Raw genomic sequence first — 23,029 nt, 5'->3', positions numbered from 1 at the left:
TCTCTGTTATAATCACTGATAGGACAGAGCAGATCATAAAACCAGACCCCTGGACATGTAAAAGAGAATGCATTCAAAGCCAAGATAAAGAAAGAGAAAACAAAAACAAAAACAAAACTGGGTATAAATGCAGGTGGATTTATTTTTTGGAGGCAGAAGGAGTAGAGTAAGATCTTTAAAGAATTCCTATGTGGTAACTTTAGTTTTTGTGTTTGTGTTTTTTCTCCTAAATTAAGAGTAAGTTGGAAGTTCAGATGAAGGATAGTGAAATTTGTAAAGAACAGGAAAGATCTGACCATTGTGGGAGATAGAAAATTAAACATATACTAGCAAGTTACAATAGTAGTATAACAAAGAATCTGACTCATTTTTGATGTTTGACTATTGACAGCTTTTAAGCCACACTCCTCCCTCCTTCCCTTCTGCTTTCCATCTGCCAAGCTAATAAGGAATTCAGGGTACTCTCTTCTTTGACTTTGTGGGGAAGTCTAATCATCAGGTGCGGTCTAAACCTCAAACCAGATTCCTCTCCCTGACCCCCTGTGATATTTTCAGACCAGTTTCAGAGTCCTGCTCTGTTCTCTCCCAGAGAGCACAATTTTGTAAGTAATAAAACATCCATACTCTCTCAGTCCCTGTCTGGTATCATCCACTTCAACAACCAAACCAAATTTTGGATGTGGGAGTGGGAATTGGTCCCATCTCTGTGGGGTGATCATTATAATAGGATTGATGGGTAACACTGACAGCCTATGTAACTAGCTATGTAACACTGGTATACATGAAGCAACCATACAATGACAGTGGTCCCCATGGTCCCAATCTACGGTTTGGAATAAGAGTCACCTGTTTATGTATAGCTTAGAGGGCAGTTGAATTTGCCTAAAGTTAAGAATTTATAAGACAGATGGGCCAAAAGGACAAGCAGGCAGACAATGGAAGTTTAACCTAAACTTATATTTAATACCATCTAAAGACTGAGTAAAGTGAGTATAGAAATTGACTGATGAATACAGAAAAAGTAGAGCATCAGTGGAAAGAAGACACCACAAGGCAGAAGGCTGAACATTAGAGTATGTGCTATAGATAACAACTTCAAACAATGTACTATAGCTACCATCATCCTGAACTATTCCACCTCTAAAATATTACATTTAGACATCTGAATGCATAATAGGAGGACCGTATGATTTAATTTGATATTCTATAGATGAAATATGTCTAGATATTGGTAGCTACAGCAGCAAAGATGAGGTCATAGGAGATGAGAGATTAGAATATGAGACATGGGGATATTGGTAGATCAGTACTTTGAACTTTGACGTCATATGGCATAACATATTTAGAATAGATCCTCAAGTCTTTCAGTGTATGAAATGAGCAACCAAAACTTGGGCACATGAGAGTGGCCCACTTGAAGAGCAAAGGTCTCAGAGCAGATTACGTTAAAAGGGGAGTGAGATGGGGGGGGGGGTGGTCAAGGGAGTGAGGGAAGAAGGGACCTTTCAGTGAACTGATTCAATGTAGCATGGAAGATGAAAAATCTTCCTTTGGAAAGATACATGTGAAGGCAAAATTTGAAGAAAATAGTTTTCATTTGTGTTTAAGAATATTACAGAAGACTCTAAAAAGTTTGAGAAAATATGAGGGTTATTAGTTGATGAATGGTAGTTGTAGACAGCATTATGAAGGGTCTTGGAAGTTAAAAGTGATTTTGAGGATGGGGCACTAGTGTGAGAGGCCCAAAGCAGTGTGGAAATGGTTTGTGACTAATTATAGATGTTTATCTGTGAAAGCAAATTGAAGAATCCAGTCATGTAAACCATGAAAAGTTTAAATGGTAAGTTGCAATATGATTTAAATAAATAATTCTTGGCACACCGGGGTGGCTCAGAGCCTGGGCTCTGTGCTGAGAGCTCAGAGCCTGGACCTTGCTTCGGATTCTGTGTCTCCCTCTCTCTCTGCCCCTTCCCCACTCATGTTCTCTCTCTCTGTCTCTCTCTCTCTCTCTCAAAAATAAATAAACATTAAAATAAACAAATAAATAAAGAATATAAATAAATAGTCGTGAAAATAAAATAAATAAGTAATCCTGTTTCTTAGTGGATAGCAACTTGAGTGCTTTTGAGAATTCTAGAATAGCCACAAAATGTGTTCCACAATATGACAGTGGTGACATGAAATGGCATTCCTAATATTCAACAGAATGTATGTCCTCAGACAGTCAGGGTCTATGTCATTATTTCCTGGATTGTACAAGGAAAAAATTCACCGAATTTGAAGGGATTATCAGTAGCACATACAGAACTTCAGCCGGAGGGTTCGTTGTGAAGCTAAGACTCAGTATTTTAGTTTGCAGGATGGGCTCCTTGCCATGTGACATTAAGACAGTCTGGGAGAACAGCAGATACAGTGGAGGTAGTGATAAGGCTTAATATGATCTTTGTACTGCCAGAACCTAGCACAGACCCATTAGGTACATAAATGATTTGAGAATTCTAAGACGATTACAGATTAAAGAAATAAAGAAAAAAAAATATATATATATATGCAGGCTTGCTTTTATTATAACAGAAAAGCTTTATTTGTATTTCATGTTTGAAAAAACAAACCTGTCAGAATATTTTTGAAAATTTTTAAGCTTCAGTAGAAAGAAGAAAAATGAGTGGACTATAGTCTCAAACAGCAAATATTATGCTGAAATTTATTTTTATTTTATATATTCACACACACATGAGTGTGTATATGTATGTGTGTGTGTATGCACACACGTATATAAGTGTATGGTTCAGAAAATAATAAAACAACACTCTCTTTAAACAGTTTAAGATATATTTTATAACCAATGTTTAAAACTCCAAACTACGACCCAATCAAATCTTATTCCTCTCTCTTTTCTTTTTTTTTTTTTCCTTTTTTATTAAAGTTTATTTATTTATTTTGAGAGAGAGCATGCACACATGAGCAGGGAAGAGGCAGAGAGACTGGAAGAGAGAGAATCCCAAGCAAGCTCTGCACTGTTAGCACAGAGAGAGCGGAGAAATTCAGAGAGAGAGAGAAACAGAGAGACAGAATCTCAAACAGACTCCTCACTGTCAGAACAGACCCTGACATGGGGCTCGAACTCACAAACCATGAGATCATGACCTGAGCTGAAATCGAGAGTCAGAGGCTTAATCAACTGAGCCACTCAGGCACTCCTCCTCTCACTTTTCTATTCTGACTGACGCGTGAATGGTTCCAGCCTGGCTCTAGCTGACATCTCAGTTTTACATGAAAAAGTAGCAGTTGTCCCTTTGGAAGAAACTTGTCCCCCACTCAAGTACCTGAAGCATAGCTCATGCCTCAAGATTTCTCCTAAATGCCTGTTCCTGGTTATCTGGAAAACTTAATTTTGAAGGTGTCCTCTAGGCTGTTATGGCCAGCTATGCAGGTCTGAAAGCAGTTGCTCTATTGTTGGTGGGTAGAATTCAAGGATATTCCCATAGCACTGACCTGTGTTGCCCTTGATAAATCTGGTGATAGTTTTATTGAATCTTGAAATGTTGTCAATAGCCTATTTAGCTATTTGATCTGCTATTTGGAAAACTAAAGAGTAATTATTAAAGACATCTTTTATTGGATTCCATGAGCTGTGGGGGGAAAAATAATCACAGATACTGAATGAATCGCTTGAGTCTCTCATGTAGATACTCATGATATGGACCTTTTCTATGAAGGCACCTACAGAGTCAAGCTGTTGACAGAAACCACATGACTCACAAGGCCACCAGGGCAGCCTAAAGCCATCTTTGTACCAGACATGGCAACGCATTTACTATCAGAGACTGGGCACATCTAAAGGATTCCAGCTTTTAAGCGTATAGGCTACCACTGCCTGCCAGGCTTAGTTAGGATAGCTGCCAAAGTTGACCTGGGAGTCCTGCAAGGTGAGAGGTTGCGTGGCACAGTGCTTTATCTTTGCCGGCTCCTGGAAGATTGACCTTCGATCATTTCTTAGAACTATCAGTGGTGTGTCTGCTGTTGACAGCTTTTCTGATTAGTTTCTGTTCTAGTCTGATTAATCAAATTGATAGGGAATACTTAAAGGAATGATGTTTGGATAAATTCTATCAAAATAATGAATTCTCTTCTAGTCCAGGTACCATAAGGGTCAAAGGACTCCTTCATATTGGTGTGTTAGCAGTTATACTATTCGTCGGTCTGTAGAAGGTAAGATATGAACCAGAACTCTCTGTATAACCAAGAAACATGTCCTATAGTTTACTCTATGTATGCTAAAAAACTGCATTAACTTTCACATGTAATTTTATTTTTGCTTTTATTCTATCCCAATAGGCATCTGGCCATATTTCAGGTGCTTTCCCTTTCTATTTGGAAAAGAGCTCTGTTGGATAGAAGTGCTCATGCAGTTTCATTTCAGTGCCAGCCTCTGAAAGTGCTCCTTGGTGCTAAGGTAACCCAGAAAATAACTGGTAACACCCTACTCTCTGACTTTAGAAGGCATGAAATTCAGACTCAAAATCTGATTTTGAACTGCCACTACCCTGTGGTCATAAAAGTGTCTCCAAGTAGAATTATCTTCGGTAATACCTATCTATTACTAAAATAATGATGCAAATCAAGTAGCCATTAAGTCTTGTTGATATAAAACAACAAAAGTTTATTCAGCTCATGAGTCAATAAGATTGAGTATTTCTGGGCTATGCTTGTCTAATCTGATCTGTGCTCTCCCATATTTCTATAATCAGCAATAGTCCATTAAGACAGATATGCTGATAAATACTGGCTCTACTCACATATATAAGACCAGTCAGCTCTTGTTTGACGTAAGATAGCTTTAAATGTAACAACTGGGGCAATTGACTTCTATTCTACATGTTTTCATCCTTCACCAAAGTAGTCCACACATGTTATCATAGAAAAGGCAGAAAGCTCTAGTGAAAGCAAATGCAATCATTGAAGTGCTTTGTAAATCTTGCTATGTAAATATTTACTAATTCTTATTGACCAAAGCAAACTGCATTCCTAAAACTGGAGTCAGAATTGTATTACTACAAAATTATACTGCAAAGGATGTAAATACATATAGTGGTAAAGTATTGGAGCCACTTCTAAACTCCATTAAACCACCGTTCAGACATAACTATGTACTTATGAGTAGTTGTGTTTTAAATTTATTTACTAAATATATCTGCATTTATTCATTCCATCAGTGAGCATTTATTGAACTACTAGTATCTGCTAGATATTATTGCAGGAAATCTATATGTAGCAATGAAAAAGGATTTTCAAAAAATAAAAACATCTTACTACATAAATGTATTAGAGTTGTCACAGAAAAGAAATATATGATGAGAAAAATAAAATAGAATAAAAAGTTTGTATGGTATAATTACATTTAAAATAATGCCAGATTGGGGCACCTGGGTGGCTCAGTCGGTTAAGTGTCCGGCTTCGGCTCAGGTCGTGATCTCGCGGTTTGTGAGTTCGAGCCCCTCTTTGGGCTCTGTGGTGACAGCTCAGAGCCTGGAGCCTGCTTCGGATTCTGTGTCTCCCTCTCTCTCTGCCCCTCCCCGCTCATGCTCTGTCTCTCTGTCTCTCAAAAATAAATAAACATTAAAAAAATTTTAAAATAATGGCAGATTTTCTTACCTAAGTAAAGCAATACAGAACATGAGGAGAAGAATGAAAATATCATTTACAGAAATGTGACAAACTTGAAACGGAGGAGGTTGTCCATTCTTCTAATGGTCATGGCATTCTGATTTCAAAGTCTGATAATAACCAAGAGTTAGTGACAGCAAATTTTATACGTTGCACGTACGTGTGCATATTTGTATAATAGCTTTGGAAAATATTTTGGCATTATCTGTCAAAGCTGAAATTGTTCATAATCAACAATACACTAGTCCATTCCTAGGTTAATCCAATGAGATATCTTTTTTTATATTCCTTTTAATGTTTATTTATTTTTGAGACAGAGAGAGAGTGAGTGGGGGAGGGGCAGAGAGAGAGGGAGAGATTGAGAATCCCAAGCAGACTCCATGCTGTCAGCACAGAGCCCAATGAGAGCTTGAACTCAAGAGTTGTTGAGACCATGACCTGAGCCAAAACCAAGAGTCAGACGCTTAACCGACTGAGCCACCCAGACACCCCCAATGATACATCTTGCATATGTGTCCTAGGAGCAGGGCCAGCTTCTAGGGTGTCTTGATTTCATAACCTGAGGAGTTCTCCAAGCTAAATATGAAATTGGAACCATAGATAGAGGGCAAGAAAAGAATGAAGAAAGAGGCAGATCACTATGGATAAGGCAGGGAAGGGAAGAGATGAGAAAGGGAAGGGAAGGATAAAAGAAAAGGAAAAGACCTTAAGCCATCGTGGAAAATAGAGCATCTCCTAGAACCAGCTTCTATCCCTCTTCAGTCCAATTTGCATTTCTACCTTCATTCTTAATCTACTCACTGCCCCTTTCCTATCTGCTGGATCAAGTTCCATCACCTGTGAACTGCATTTTGTACTGATATACCAGCGTTAAGAGTAAAATCATATAGCACTCTGCCTTGGAATTTACAACAAGCTCCAGCATCCGAAGCTTTCATGAGTAGGTTCCTCAATCAAACGGTTGCTAAATGACTTAAAAATCAGAGCTCTGCTATTTGATATGAATATTATTCTGTAAATTTAGATTTCTATAAACCATAGTTTTCATTTCTCTGAACTGAGTACAGTAAAACTCTTTTCACACGTTTGTTCTAAGGACTAAACAAGACAATGAGCCTTTATTTCTTTGAAAACTCTTAAGGTGATATGCAAATACAGTGAGTATCTGAGTGACTTTTGTGGATGCGGATATACATGTAGGTTACATGTAGGTGATGTAAGCATGTGGAGTACCTGAGAATGATAGGGGATGAGAATTGTACTGTGAATTGATGCATATATAAACATATATATTTCATGACAGCTTAAAGATATAAACATAGAAATTTTGGGTGATGTGAATTTTTTTTTTTAGTCACCATTTTGGAAATCCTTTCGAGAAATACAGGGTTAGAGAAGTTAGTTAAAAATCAATATGCAAGTGAGAAAACTGAGACAAGATTTAGATGTAATAGTATTTGGGCAATATGAAAATAACCATTTTGTCTTATGAAAATATCTTATGGAGAGTCAGATCCTAGACTCAGTGCAGAGTATCTGTTCTGAAACTAATTAGTAAAAGTGTTGTCATTTCAACCAAACCTTTAGGCAGAAAATTTGCTTCTTTGTTTTTAATGTTTCCTTTCTCTCAGGAACATCTATTTCCTAGAAAGCAGTTTTAGAAGATTTCGATACCTTAATAATCTGTGTTATTTTGGGGGGAAAGTCAGTAATCCAGCACATTAAATACTAAAAATGTAACTCATAATCCTAAAGAAAAGGTCAAGAAAAAGAGAACAAACAAAGATACAAAACCTACTTCTCTAACTTTTTGTGTAAGGTGACATATTATTAATTTGTACTTAGTATCATAATTTGTTTTTTCCCCCTGATTATCCCAACTTATACACAGTCTAGTCTGCTTTACTGATATTGGCCTTCAGCAGAAAAATCTTGCTAATGCATTCTCATCTGTAGGTACGTATGCTTTCAGACTTATTTCTTTCAGGCAACAGAAGGTTAATATATACTGCTAGAAAAAAAAATGCCTTCATTTTCTTTCATTTTCAATGAAGGCAGACAGATAAACACCTATAGGCAGATCTCTACCTGCAGGCATGAATATGTTTTAAGAGAAAATCTCTTAAGTTTTGCAAGATGCTTTCAGAAGGAATTCTTTAGTGTGTTAGCTAATTACAACCCTGTTCTGAAAAAATGTTTACTTTTAATATTCTTGGAGTTTTTCCAATTCCTTTACTGTATGGCAGTCTGTTTGCTCACATTTTCAGGAGATAAAAGAAATAAATGCAGCATATTTTTTAAAAACATTATTTTAAGGATTTATTAAAAACAGTATCTTTACTCTTGGCTTTAAATTTCAATTGATAGTTAGAATAAATACGAGTTTTTCAAATCTCAGTGCAATCTGTTCAAAATAATGATTGAATAAAAAGTAACTGCATGGCATTTATTTCAGAATTTAAAAAAAATTGTTATTGAGGAAGTAAATATTTATAGTAAAAATAGAGTAGTTTATTTTGACTCCTATGGAAAATCACAGAAATCATAAGAAAAAAACTGAGTCTTACCATTAGTTCAAAATATTGTTGTTATCAAGATACAACTGCTTTTAAACAATTCAAAGTAATAAACAAAATGCTAGAAAAATGAGAGGTAGGCCAAAACATATTTACATTTAAAAAGTATAATTGTGTATTCCTTCCTCAATTATGTGAACATTTAAATTTAGAGAAAAAATAATTTTATTCTACAAGTAATTCATTTCCATTAAATATTATAATTCCATTCAACATTAAAACATAACTCTGATCCATATTCTCTGAATCTTAATCTCAGATTTATTTACAATGGATTAAATACACAAGTATTTTGCTTATGTTTTCATTGAAATGTGACTCCTATTTTGATAACTTAAATTGGCTGGATTTCTCTTTTGTAATGTAACATTCCAAAAAACAAAAACAAAAAGAAAACAAGTTATGCGTATCAAGAATCAGAATGTTCTAATACTCTAAATACATTTGTGGTAGAATGTGGTTACAATCTTCAAGAGTAATGCTTTCAAGTATTTTTATAACTAATTAACATATTTAGTGGTGTTGTCAGTGTCTGAGTCAGGAAACTTAACTACCTCAGAAAGTATACCTGATTATGGAGGTGCCTGGTTAGCTCAGTTGGTGGAGCATGTGACTTTTGATCTCAGGATTGTGAGTTCAAACCCTATGATGGGCATAAAGCTTAAAAAAAAAGAAAAAAAAAAGCACACACTCCTGGTCACTACTGTATGCCCTTGGGAAAACTATTTCCTCTTATTAAACAAACCATTAATATATATTGCACCTTTATTCATCTATAGTATCCCAGTGACATTAGGAGCATTTTCACTATGGCTGGGACACACAAAACATGATATGTCTTAGTACATTCAGGTTTCTATAACAAAATAGCACGACAGCATAACATATTGTTTATGTTTCTATTTTATTGCTCACAGGTAGGAGGCTGAAAGTCTGAGATCAGGATATCAGTGTCATTGAGTAAGGACCTTCTTTTTGGTCACAGACTTCTCATTGTATCTTTACATGACAGAGGGGTTAGGAATCTCCCTGGAGCCTCTTTCATAAGGTACTAACAAATCACATTCATGTGCGTTCCATCCTCATGACTTAAGAATGTCCCAAAAGTCCCACATCCTAATACCATAACTTTTGAAAGTGAGGATCTCACCATCTGAATTCTGAGGAGACACGAACATTCAGACATAACAGTGATATGAACTGCAGGGTTAAGAGGTTGCAAAAATGCAACTGTTGAAGGACTCCTTAAGATCTCTAGCCAACTTTGTACTAAATGACTTTAAAAGAGCCCTCAGTAAGTCAGAGTACTAACTGCTAAATTCTAAGCATTGTTGAATTTTGTTTTTTTAAGTAGAGATTGGGTGAGAGGTACTAGATAACTTCATATGTACTCACCTATTTACATTCGGAAATAGGAGACCCCAGACAAGAAAGCCTTGACTGTATGCTACCAAGATGGAGAAATGAGATTAGTACTACTGGGGCCATTAATAGATGGAAGTAGCTCAAATTAAAACGACTGTTCTAAAAATAATTGAATATAACTCAGTAACCTCTTCCTAACTTCTTATTTGTTTATTTGGTTTGTTTTTCATGTACTAATTCTGCTAAAGTTTCAATTATAGAACTACAACAAAATGCACTTTGGGGGCATAATGACGAGTTGGCTAAGATCTCAGAAGTACTTCAAGTGAGATGATAGCAAACGAGCTAGAAGTAGTTGTCACTGAAGGAGATATCAGTGCAGCGAAAATGTGGCTTCAGTGGGAACTATTATCATCATTCCAGTGCATTTGCAGGAAGATTATGCTATGAAAGAATATTTAAGATCAGCATCTAGAGGACTTTGGGCACTATTAAGATAAAAGAATGAAGAAATGAAGAAAGAGAGAGATTGAAAGAAAAAGAGAAGAGAAACTCAACATAGAATACCCCAACATAGACCTTCCCTCAGAAGGTATGAAAGAAACAAATAAAAAGAAATATGGATCTTGGGGCGTCTAGGTGGTTCAGTTGGGGAAGGGCCCAACTTCAGCTCTGGTCATTATCTCACAGTTTGTGAGCTCAAGCCCTACATTGGGCTCTCTGTTATCAACACATGCCTGCTTTGGATCCTCTGCCCACTCCTGCTCTGCCCCTCCCCAGCTTCACTCTCTCTTTCTCAAAAATAAATAAACATTTAAAAATATATATGGTTCTTGGTAATCCTTAGGTGATGGGTAATAAGAGACTGTTTTGAGGTCAATCTCTGGTGAATAAATAATGCAATGACATTTGAAAAAAATTACAGGATAGAGCTGTAGTGACTTAAGATACAGAATTCAGGGAACCTTGAAAATTCATTGGAATTTTAGGGTCAAGAAAAAGCCAGATGTATGTACAGAGCTTGGCAGTATTCCCGTAATGTCAGCGTTGATAAGAACAAATTCTAGTCTTTTAAAAGATCTAGGCCACTGCTTTCTACCACTATAATGCAACAAATACCTAGCTATCCAAGAATACCAGTAAAGAGTTGTAATGAGCAGTATAAAACAAGAGGAAGATTTAGTGTGTGTGTGTACATGTCTGTGTGTGTCTTTGCGTCTGTGTTGAATTAGAACATGGAAGATAAATGGTAAGCTGGTAAATACACGACTTCTGATGACTGACATAGTCAAGTGGAAAAGGATTCAGAGGATTCAAAACACAGAATGATATCTTTGACAAAAAAAAAGAAAGCCAATAGTTTCCTATTTTGCAGGATCTCCTCTCTACCTCAGTGATAGAGGGAACTGAATGAAAGGTAATGTAATTAGTTTGACATTCTTACACTTCCTATTCCATTTACCTCCTTTAGCCAGAAAATTATAGAAATTCTTTATATTTCACTGGCCTTTCTGGATAAATATCATTTCTTGTTCTACTTCAGGACAACTCTCATACATTCACTGAGCTTCCAAATACCAAATTCCTAGATTTTTAACTGGACAACAGACAAAAAGCTTCTGATTATCATTATGTTAACTTATGAGTATTCTCAAAATTTATTTTATATATTGAAGAAATAAAAAATCTACATGCTGAAGAAAGACAGATACCATTTTTTAAAAACATTTATTTATTTTAAGAGAAAAAGAGAGACAGAGAGTGCACTCATGAGTGGGGGAAGGGCAGAGAGAAAGGGCGAGAGAGAATTTGAAGCAGGATCACGCTGTCAGTGTGGAGCCCAACTTGGGGCTCAATTTCAGGACTGTGAGTTCATGACCTGAGTCAAAATCAAGAGTTGGATGCCTAACTGATTGAGCCACCAAGGTGCCATGAGGAATAACGTTTTTAATATTCCCCAAAAAAGTGTATTAGGGAGGATGGAGAAAATAAATATGTAAATGATGTTCTCAACACAGGTGGTATAGAAAATAACTACTCATCAGAATCACCAGGAAAGTCCCATTAAAATCATAGATACATAAGCACAAATATACCACATAAAGTTCAATAGATGTGGGCTCACATATTTTTTTAAACACATTCCCCAGGTAGTTCTTTTCCAGTTATCATCTTCATAATCTCTCAAAAAACATTTAGGAATTAATATGTCTACATGGTTTTAAAAGTAATTTTATAAAAAGGGCATTTGAATTTTGTCACTACACTGCTAAAGACTCTTCAGTGGTTTCCCATTGCCTTCAGAATAATAGAAATGTACACGTGGTTAAATGAAAGTCCTAGGGGCACCTGGATGGCTCAGTCAGTTGAGTGTCTGACTTTAGTTCAAGTTATGATCTCATGGTTTGTGGGTTTGAGCCCCGCGTCAGGCTCTGTGCTGACAGCTCAGAGCCCGGTGCCTGCTTCAGAATCTGTGTCTCCCTCTTTCTCTGCCCCTCCCCTGTTCATGCTCTGTCTCTCTTTGTGTCAAAAATAAATAAACATTAAAAAAAAAAAAAAACAGGGGTGCCTGGGTGGCTCAGTCGGTTAAGCATCTGACTTCAGGTCAGATCATGATCTCACAGCTTATGAGTTCAAGCCCCGCATCAAGCTCTGTGCTGACAGCTCAAAGCCTGGAGCTTGCTTTGGATTCTGTGTCTCCCAATTTCTCTGCCCCTCCCCTGCTCATGCTCTGTCACTTTCTGTCTCAAAAATAAATAAAATATTGAAAAAAAATTAAAATCGAATAAAACAAAACAAAACAAAAAACCTAACTGACATAGGAAAAGGAAAATACCCAACTCAAACTCACTAAGAGACTAAACACTATTCACAGCATTAGAGAATGCCTCCGTCCCCTCCCCTCCCCTCCCCTCCCCCACACCTCACTATCATCATAAATAAGCCTCTAGTATGATAAAAGGAAAGACAGTTAAAAGAACTTCAAGCCCCAAATCCTATTTAAAGAGTGTCCAAGGTGGGGGTGGGGGGGGGGTGGCGCCTGAGTGGCTCAGTCGGTTAAGGGACCAACTTCAGCTCAGGTCATGATCTCGCCTTTTGTGAGTTTGAGCCCCAAGTCTGCCTCTGTGCAGATAGCTCAGAGCCTTGAGCCTGCTTCGGATTCTGTGTCTCTCTCTCTCTCTGCCCCTCCCCTGCTTACTCTCTGTCTCTCAATAACAAATAAACGTTAAAAAGAAAAATTTTAAAGAGTATCCAAGGACAACGAAAACCAATGATAGGGGTATGGGACACAAAGACACTAGAGGAAATTTTAGCCTTTGACACCATAGCAATAAAAAACAGTAACCACAGCTAAATTCCTACAGCTAAATTCCTAGCCAAATAAACATAAAAACATCACACTAAAGTCTTATCTACCTAATATATGTCTGGCTCTTAACAAAAATTTGCAAACCATGATAAAAGCCAATAATCACAGTCTGAGGAGACAAGTCAATGTCAAAACCAGACTCAGATATGACAAAATTTTGGAATTGTCATTCCTGGAATTTAAAATAACTTTGATTAATATTCTATGGGTTCTAAGGGATAAAGTGTAAAATAAGCAGAGACAGGTAAGCAGAGGATGGAAAAATTTAAAAAAAAAAAGGAAATACTAAAAAAAAAATATTGTAGTAGAAATGAAGAATGGCTTTGACAGGTTGATCAACACACTAAACATGACAGAAGAAAGAATTAGTGAGCTTTAAGACATGTTAATTTAAACTCCTAAAACAAAAATGCAGGGAAAAATAATGAAAAAAACATAATATTCAAGAACTATGGGAAAATTATAAAAACTTTATAAATATTGGTTGTAAATATAAAAATGTTATAAATAAATAGGCAAATATATTTAAATTGCAAAAAAAATCAAAGAGAAAATTTTGAAAGAAATAGAACAACTTTTCCATAAAGGAACAAGGATAAGAATTACATCTGATTTCTCTTTAAAAAGCATGCAAAAAATGAGCACAATGAAATATTTAGAGTTTACAGAAGAACAACAACAACAAAAAGAACAAAACCACCAACCTAGAATTTTATATTCAGTGGAGTTATCTTTGAAAAGCAAAGAAATAAAAACGTTCAGACAAGCAAAAATTGAGGGAATTTGTTACCATTAAACCTACCTGCCAAGAGATGTTTTAAAAAGCTTTATGGGCACCTGGGTGGCTCACTTGGCTTAGTGTCCGACTTCAGCTCAAGTCATGATCTTACAGTTCATGAGTTAGAGCCCCAAAACAGACTGCTGTCAGTGCAGGGCCTACTCTGGATCCTCTGTCTGCCCCTATCTCTACCCCTCACCTACACTCTCTATTTCTCTCCTAAATAAATAAATAAATAAATAAATAAATGTAATAAAATAAAATAAAATAAAATAAAATAAAATAAAATAAAATAAATAAAATAAAATAAAATAAAATAAGAAACTAAAAAGTTCTACAGAGAAAAGGAAAATGATAAAGGTTGGAAACTCAGATCTACATTGAGAAAAGGAGAGTTATAGGCAGGATAAATAAAGGTAAAATGAAATCCTTTCTTTTCCTTTTCTTTTTTTTAAATATTTATTTATTTTTGAGACAGAAACAGAGACAGAGTGCAAGCAGAGGAGAGGCAGAGAGAGAGGGAGACACATAATCTGAAGCAGGCTCCAGGCTCTGAGCTGTCAGCACAGAGCCCATCGTGGGGCTCAAACTCATGAACCACGAGATCATGACCTGAGCCAAAGTCGGACGCTTAACTGACTGAGCCACTCAGGTGCCCCACCTTTATTTTTCTGATAATTAATCTAAGAGCAGTTTGTTGAAAAAAAAAAAAAAACATTAGCAATGTATTTGGTGATTTATAGCTTATGGACAAATGTATAACAGCAAGGTTGTAAGAGATGAGGGAGAAATTTAAAGTATTCTGTTATAAACCATTTGCACTACTTGTGAAGTGGTATGGTGTTATTTGAAAGTAGAATTGAGGGACACCTTGGTGGCTCAGTCCATTGGGCATCGGACTTCGTCTCAGGTCATGATCTTGCTGTTCATGAGTTTGAGCCCTACCTTGGGCTCTGTGCTGACAGCTCAGACCCTGGAGCCTGCTTCTGATCCTGTGTCTCCCTCTCTCTCTACTTCTCTCCTGCTCATGTGCTGTTTCTGTCTCTTTCTCTCAAGAAAAAATAAACATAAAAAAAAAAATTTTTAAGTAAAAGTATACTTGGATTACTCAAAAATGTGTATTGCAAATTTAGGGCAACCATTATTACTATTTTTTTAAAGAAGTATACTAGATGTGTTAAGAAGAAAATGGAATTATAAAAAATGCTCAATTAAAAGTGAATGGAAAGGGAGCACCTGGGTCGTTCAGTCAGTTAAACTTTGACTCTTGGTTTGGCTCAGGTCATGATCTCACGGTTCCTGAATTTGAGCCCTGCATTGAGCTTGGTGCTCACAGCACGGACCCTGCTTGGGGTTCTTTCTCTTGCTCTCTATCTTTCTCTCTCAAAATAAATAAATAAACTTAAATATATATATTTAAAATATATGGAGGATATTTAAATATATATTTAAAATATATGTTGTTGATGGAGGAACAACAACAAAAAAAAAACAAAAATAGAAACAATGAATATTTTTTAAAAATATGGAGAACCCTTGGGTGCCTCAGTTGGTTAAGCAAGGATTCTTTTTTTTTTTTTTTTTTTTATTTTATTTATTTATTTTTTTTAATATATGAAATTTACTGTCAAATTGGTTTCCATACAACACCCAGTGCTCATCCCAAAAGGTGCCCTCCTCAATACCCATCACCCACCCTGCCCTCCCTCCCACCCCCCATCAACCCTCAGTTTGTTCTCAGTTTTTAACAGTCTCTAATTAAGCAAGGATTCTTGATTTCATCTCAGGTCATGACTTCACGGTTTGTGAGTTTGAGCCCCACATCAGGCTCCATGCTGACAGTGAGGCGCCTGCTTGAGTTCTCTCCTTCTCGCTCAGCCTCTGTTTCTGCCCCTCCCCAAGTCGTGTCCTCTCTCTCTCTCTCAAAATAATAAATTCAAACTTAAAAAAAAAGGAAAAAAAAGGTATTGAAAGGGTAAAAGGATCAGTTTTCAGCAGTTGTGGGAAGGGGAGAGGGATGAAAAGGTGGAGCACAGGGTTTTTCAGGCCAGTGAAACTCTTCTGTGTGAATCTCTAATGGTGGATATACCACATTATGAATTTGGTGAACCTATAGAACTGTACAACACAGAGAGAATCCTAATACAATCTATAAATTTATTTAATAATAGTGTATCAGTATTAGTTCATCAGTCATAACAAATGTAACATACTTCTGCGTAATGTTAGTAATAGGGAAAATGAGTAGGGAAGAAGGTAGTGATTATATGGGGACGTTGTACTTTATGCTCAATTTTTCTATAAAGCTGAAACTTTGCTAAAAACAAAGTATAATAATTTTTACATGTGAAGAAAATGTATAGCAGAATATGGATATATCTTTAGAACTTGTTTTTTAATTTCTCAGTTTCTCTTGCTAAAGAGATAGTCATAAAACTATTATAACCTAACAGTTTACTTGTATTATCCTGAATTTTGCTTATTTTGGATTGTTTTTTCTGAAGAAAAAAATGTTCTTTACCATGTTTCTATTTAACATAAGTTACTTTTATTTTGGAATATAATTACTGGCATGTTTTTCTGTAAATGCATTTAATATAAACTAGTAAAAAACTCAAAATAAGTCCACCAGTTCTAATAATTTACATGAGACTAGTCAAATTCATAAATACATCAGTTTTTTTCCTCAAGTAATTTTTGTTTAATTCTACTTAACACCTTCAAAACTATAAAAGTAGTTCTTAGTTGTTCACTTATCTTTAATGAGTTTAACTAAAATTTTAATAATCACCTATAAAAATGAGATAAATATGTCATTTTTTTCTGGTTTAGTAATACATTTCTAAATCAAATCCTAGCTTTCAACAATTGTGTGGTTTTTAGAAACTGGTAAGTGAATGTCTTTATTTTATTAAAGGTTTACTTGAAGTGGTCCCACACGATTGGAGTTGGAATCTTAAAATTTAATTGTCCATTGCATGATGAATAGTTGCTTAAGCGATTTCTGAGGTTATGTGTCTTCATCTTAATACATTCAAAATCACATTCAGCTCTAAAGTTCTATTAAGTAGTAATAAACTTGTTTTTTCAAAAAATGACTAGGAATAGCATTAGTAGAAGTAATATGTGTTATACAAAAATCATACTATTTTTAGCTAGTGAATTTTAAGAGTCAGTTTAACATTGTAAACTGCCCACTAGAAGTCCATAAATTTGAATTCTATTCATAACTTTGACATTGAAATTTGGTGTTACAACCATCAGTAAATAATTTGTTGATTGGGTCTCAGATAGTTTGCCTATAATAAAAAAGATTACATGTTGGTCAAATATCACACAAAACTATTTTTTAAAAGCCAGTTTATTTATGGAAGCTGAATGCTTCGCCTTAATGCTTTTGAAGGTGTCTGTCTTAGTCCATTCAGACTACTATACAAAAATACCATACATAAAGTAATTCATAAGAAATATATTTCTTACAGTTCTGGAGGCTGGGGAATCCAAGACTGAGCATCAACTGATTAGGTGTGTGATGAGAGCCTGTCTCCGGGCTCATAAATGACCTTCTTCTCACTGTGTCCTCACATGCCTAAATGGGTGAGAAAACTCTCTGGAATCTCTTTTTATAACAGCACTAATCTCATTCTTGAGGGCTCTATTATCAACCTAATTACATCCTAAAGGCCCATCTCCTAATACTATCACACTGAAGGTTAGAATTTCAACATACAAATTTGATGGGGGTGGGTGCACAAACATTCATTCCACACCATGCCATAAGTTTTTAAAAAATAGTTTTGATTTTATGAATGAAAAAGGGAATGTCCCTTTTTCTCCTGTACTCATTATATTTTCCTTATACTGAGAAATGCCAAGAGACATATGGGCATTGAATGTCATGTTTCACCTAAGAATGGGTTATTGTTTCAGCTTCCAATCTGATGTGATTGTCAATAGTTTTCCTAGTAACTATAAACTTGCTCTTTTTCAAAAGAAGGGAGAAACTGAGGATAATAAAGAATTTGGAAGAAAAATCACATAAATACCTAAAAGTGTTTTCTTTACATAGGATGTAACAAAGGGTAGAGTCAGCAAGGACACAGGTTCAGGAAAAAATATTAGCTATATAGAATTAGAAATAATTAATTTTGATTAAACATGATTAATACTGATTAATAAAATAGATTAAGAAATGACAAGATAAGCAATGCTTATTCTACTTAGTCTATTGGTGTGTCAATATTCACTCCTTACCCCATCTTTTTTTTTTTTTTTTAATTTTTTTTAAATTTTTTTTTCCAACGTTTTTTATTTATTTTTGGGACAGAGAGAGACAGAGCATGAACGGGGGAGGGGCAGAGAGAGAGGGAGACACAGAATCGGAAACAGGCTCCAGGCTCCGAGCCATCACCCCAGAGCCCGACGCGGGCTCGAACTCACGGACCGCGAGATCGTGACCTGGCTGAAGTCGGACGCTTAACCGACTGCGCCACCCAGGCACCCCCATCTTTTATTTTTTTTAATTTTTTTTAATGTTTATTTACTTTTGAGAGAGAGAGAGAAAGAGCGTGAGCAGGGGAGAAGCAGAGAGAGAGGCAGACACAGAATCGGAAGCAGCTCCAGGCTCTGAGCTATCAGCACAGAGCCTGACACGGGGCTCAAACCCATGAACCACAAGATCGTGACCTGAGCGGAAGTCGGATGCTTAACCGACTGAGACACCCAGGCGCCCCAACCCCATCTTTTAAACATGACTTTTTCCTCAATTATTTTTTTAAACCATGCATAAATCCTCAACATTCCCATGATAAACACTGATTTTTAGTATCACTCAATATGAGAAAAAAAATCTATATCTTTTAACACATTTCCTTCTTTTGAGGTATAATTGACATATTATATTAGTTTAGGCATATAATATAATGATTTAATATTTGTATATACTGCAAAATGATCATCACAGTGAGTCTCATTACCATCTGTCACCACACAGCGGTATAATTTTTTTTTTTTTTTTTTTTTTGATGAGAACTTTTAAGATTTGCTCTCTTGGCAACTTTCAAATATGAACTACAATATTATTGACTAGAGTCACCATAATGTATATTGCAGAGGGAGGCAGAGGGAGAGAGCAAGAGAGAGAATCCCAAGCAGGCTTAGCACATATCAGTGCAGAGCCCAACACGGGGCTCGAACCCACAAAATATGAGATCATAAGCTGACCTGAAACCAAGAGTCAGATGCTTAACCAACTGAGCTGCCCATGTGCCCTGAGTTGTATGAGTTATTTACAAATTTTTTATACTAAGCACTTATCAGATATATGATTTGCAAATATTTTCTCCCATTCAGTAGACTGTCCTTTCATTTGTTGGCAATTTCCTTTGGCATGCAGAAGCCTTTGGTTTGTTGTAGTCCCACTTGATTATTTTTGCTTCTGTTATTTTTGTTTTTGGAGTCAGATCCCAAAAAGTCATCGCTGAGACAAATGTCAAGGAGTTTACTGCCTGTTTTTTCTTAGGCATATATATTATGGTTTCAGGTCTTACATTCCAGCATTTAATCCATTTTGAGTTAATTTTTGCATGGAATCTGAGTGATCTAGTGTCATTCTTTTGCATATGTGTGTCCAGTTTTTACAGTATCATTTCTTAAAATGACTATCTTTTTTCATTGTATATCCTTGCTTCTTTTGTCATAAATTAATTAACCATACGTGCATTTGCTTATCTCTGGGCTCTTTATTCTGTTCCATCTATCTATGTGTCTATTTTTATTCTAATACCATATTGTTTTCATTACTACAACTTTATAATACACTTTAAAATGAGACAGTGTGATGTGATGCCTCCAGTTTTGTTCTTTCACAAGATTGCTTTGGTTATTTGGAGTCTTTTGTATTTCCATACCAATGTTAGAATTATTTGTTATTTTGCTATGAAAAGCACCATTGGGATTTTGATAGGGTTACACTGAATCTCTAGTATGAAATTGCAACAATATTAATTCTTCTAATCAATGAAAATGGAATGTCTTTCCATTTATTGATGTCTAATTTCTTTCATCACTATCTTACAGTTTTCAGTGTTCAGGTCTTTCTCTCCCTTGGTTAAATTTATTCCTAGGTGTTTTATTCTTTTTGAGGCAAATATAAATTATTTTTTTTCTTAGTTTGTCTTTCTGATAGTTCATTATTAGTGTTAGAAATGCAACAGATTTTTGTATGTTAACTTTGTACCTTGAAGCCTTACTGAATTTATTTATTAGTTTTAACAGTTTTTTGACAGAATCTTTGGGCCTTCTACATGTATAAACATGTCTTAAACTTTGCTGGCCTCCAGACCAGACAATCTGAAGGTGTTGCCCGGATGACAGTTGCAGTTACTGGGGCTTTCAGATGACTGTGTAAGCTCCATTCTGGAAGATACCAACAAACTGTAGTGATACTGAGGGATGGAGCAAAGGTGGTGTCTCTCTGGGCTATGTTCCCTGAGAGCACCTCTGTGGCTTCAGGATGTATGGCAAACGTGATTTCTGCCCCTCAGGCTAATGCTTCAGTGCAAGTAAATAGGCTTTTTTTCACAGAAAGACGGGGGGGGGGGGGGGGGGTGTTTCAGCCTCTGTAGTGCCCTGGAGTTGGCAGTCTTCCAAAAACTATTTCTCTGATAGTTACAGTCCTGTGGGATCCAGGAATGCAAGTCCCATGGCTACTGGAGCCACGCAATCAAGAAATGCCCCATGTGTGGACTGCTCTCTCCTATATGCTTTAATGAGACAGTGGAGAGCACAGAGCTGGAGTATGCCCACTGGCTGTTGTAGTGTCATGGGAGAGTTCAGGGCCAGGGCTTGCCGGAAAGCACTCCCAGGGTAGAGGAAAAGTTCATAAATGTCCCCTGCCGGTACCTCCATTGCTGGGGCCACCCAACAGGCCCCATGCCTCCAGCAGATGCTTTAGGATTAGCAAACAAATCTCCACCTCATATGGTCTAGGAGCTTTTCTAATGGCTGCTTTTGTGCTGGTCTCCGGGAAGAGTGAATCTGCAAGTGAGCCCCCCAAAAGAAGTATTTCGGTTCCCACCAGCCAGGTTTCATGGTCATGAGGCTCATTAGTCTTCTAAGCCAGACATTTTGGGGGCTCATCTGTTTATTGCAGGTCTCAAGTGCTGGAGTGCCTGATGAGGAAAACAACCTCTCACTCTTTAGGGAGAAACTGCCTTTGTGAGATCCCTCCTGATGGTGGGTTGCCATCCCAAGGGTGAGGTTTTTGGTAAAGTCGTATCTTTGCCTCTCCATTGTGGCCCTTTTACCATTCATTGCCATGGAGCTGTTCAACTAGTTTTCAGGTATTCTTCAAAGGAATTGTTCTACATGTAGCTGCAGATTTGGTGTGTCTGTGAATGGAGATAACTTCAGGATCTTCCTACACCATCATCGAGGAACACCCTCAAGATATAGGTTTGTACTAAGCAGAAATTCACATAAGCAGATATACTCACATTATTTTTCCTATTTGAGGATCAGGACTCTGTCAAGGTCCAACAATATTCTACTTAATAAGGTATTCAATGGGGTATGTAAACTAGAATGAGTTAAAAACAAATTCTTTCCCAATTGTATTCATTCATCATTTAATCAGCAATACATTCAATCGTGTCAAGCTCCATTCTAGCCCTTGTGATACACAATTGAGCAAAACAGACAAAATAAAGCTTGCCCTTGTGAAGCTCACATTCTATTGCAGAATGTCAGACAGAGATCCACAAACATAATAAATTAACAAATTACGTTCATTAAGTGGTAGTGCCAGGAAAATTAGATCAGGTTTATGAGCATGGTGCATTTTAGGAAGAGACTGAACCTTGAAAAAAAGTGAGATAGAAAAAAAAAAAAAAAACTTCACTGAGAAGGTAACATTTAGGAAAAGGTTTAAAGGAGCACTGGGAGTGATCCATCAGGAATGTGTGACAGAAGAGCACTTCAGGGAGAGAAAGGAGCCTCAGAGTTGGGAGCATGCCGGCCATGTCACAGCAACAACAAAAAGAAGGTGACTATCGCTGGAATAGAGTGAGCTAGACAAATAGATCAGCAATAAGATCAGAGAGGGAATGGGAGTCAGATCACATTGGGCCTTGGATGTCAAAGTAAGAGATCTTTTATTTGGAAAGAAATGAGGAGTCATAGATGGGTTTGGACAGAGGAGTGGCAAAACTTAATTTCCATTAAGTCAGGATTGCTCTGGCTGCATTTTTAAGAGTGGACCTGGGAGAGGCATGGGTTCCAGTTAGGAGTTCAGACTGGTTACGATAGACTAGGTCATACTGATATATCAAACAATCCCATAACCTCATTAAATCACCCCAATAAATTTTACTTCTCATGCATCCGTGCCCAACACAAATTTACAGGTGTTCTCTGCTCCTCATGGCCATTAGGAGCTGAAACTGGAAGAAGCTCTGCCTTGGAGGTTTCTACAGCATGTGACGTAGAAAAGGGTATGCAGCAAAACATGCATCAGTTCTCAATGCTTCTTGTGTCACCACCATTTGCATTTTATTTGGCAAGGCAAGTCACACTGTCATGTCTAACTGCAAAGGACTACAAAAGAGCAATCCTATCATGGGCATAGAAGGAGAAAAATATCACAGAGAATATTACAAAAACTCCAGCAAGAGGTGATGGTGTCCTGGACTGGGGTGACAGTGGCTGAAGTGCTGAGAGGCCACTGGAGTTTGGACATTCTTGGAATATACAGCCAGCCACTTTTCTTGACAAATGGAACATTAAATGTAAGAGAAAGAGAACAGATGGTGAGGCGCCTGGGAGGCTCAGTCAGTGAAGTGCCCGACTTCGGCTCAGATCATGAACTCACAGTTCACGAGATTGGCTCCCACGTTAGACTGTGCTGACAGCTCAGAGCCTGGATCCTGCTTTGGATTCTGTGTCTCCTTCCCTCTCTGCTCCTCCCCCACTCTCTTTCTCTGTCTCTCTCTCTCTCAAATATAAATAAATATTTTAAAAAATTAAAAAAAAAAACAGAAAAGAGATGGTGATGGCTTTGGAGATAAAAACTAGAGAGAAGGAGTGGCATAACTGAGATCAAGCAGACTGAGCATTATGCAGAATTTGGAGGGACTTAGGTATTACATTTTAGACATTCAAGTTCAGATCTCAAATAAGTTGCTGAACACACAAGCCCAGGAATGCAAGGAAGATGTCTGAACTGGAGACAAAAAAGGAGGAAATGTACATGACATTTACAGCTAGAAGATTGGA

Source organism: Panthera leo, chromosome B1 (genome assembly GCF_018350215.1).
Source record: "Panthera leo isolate Ple1 chromosome B1, P.leo_Ple1_pat1.1, whole genome shotgun sequence".
Lineage (NCBI taxonomy): Eukaryota > Metazoa > Chordata > Mammalia > Carnivora > Felidae > Panthera > Panthera leo.
Note: the sequence above shows the minus strand (reverse complement) of the source record.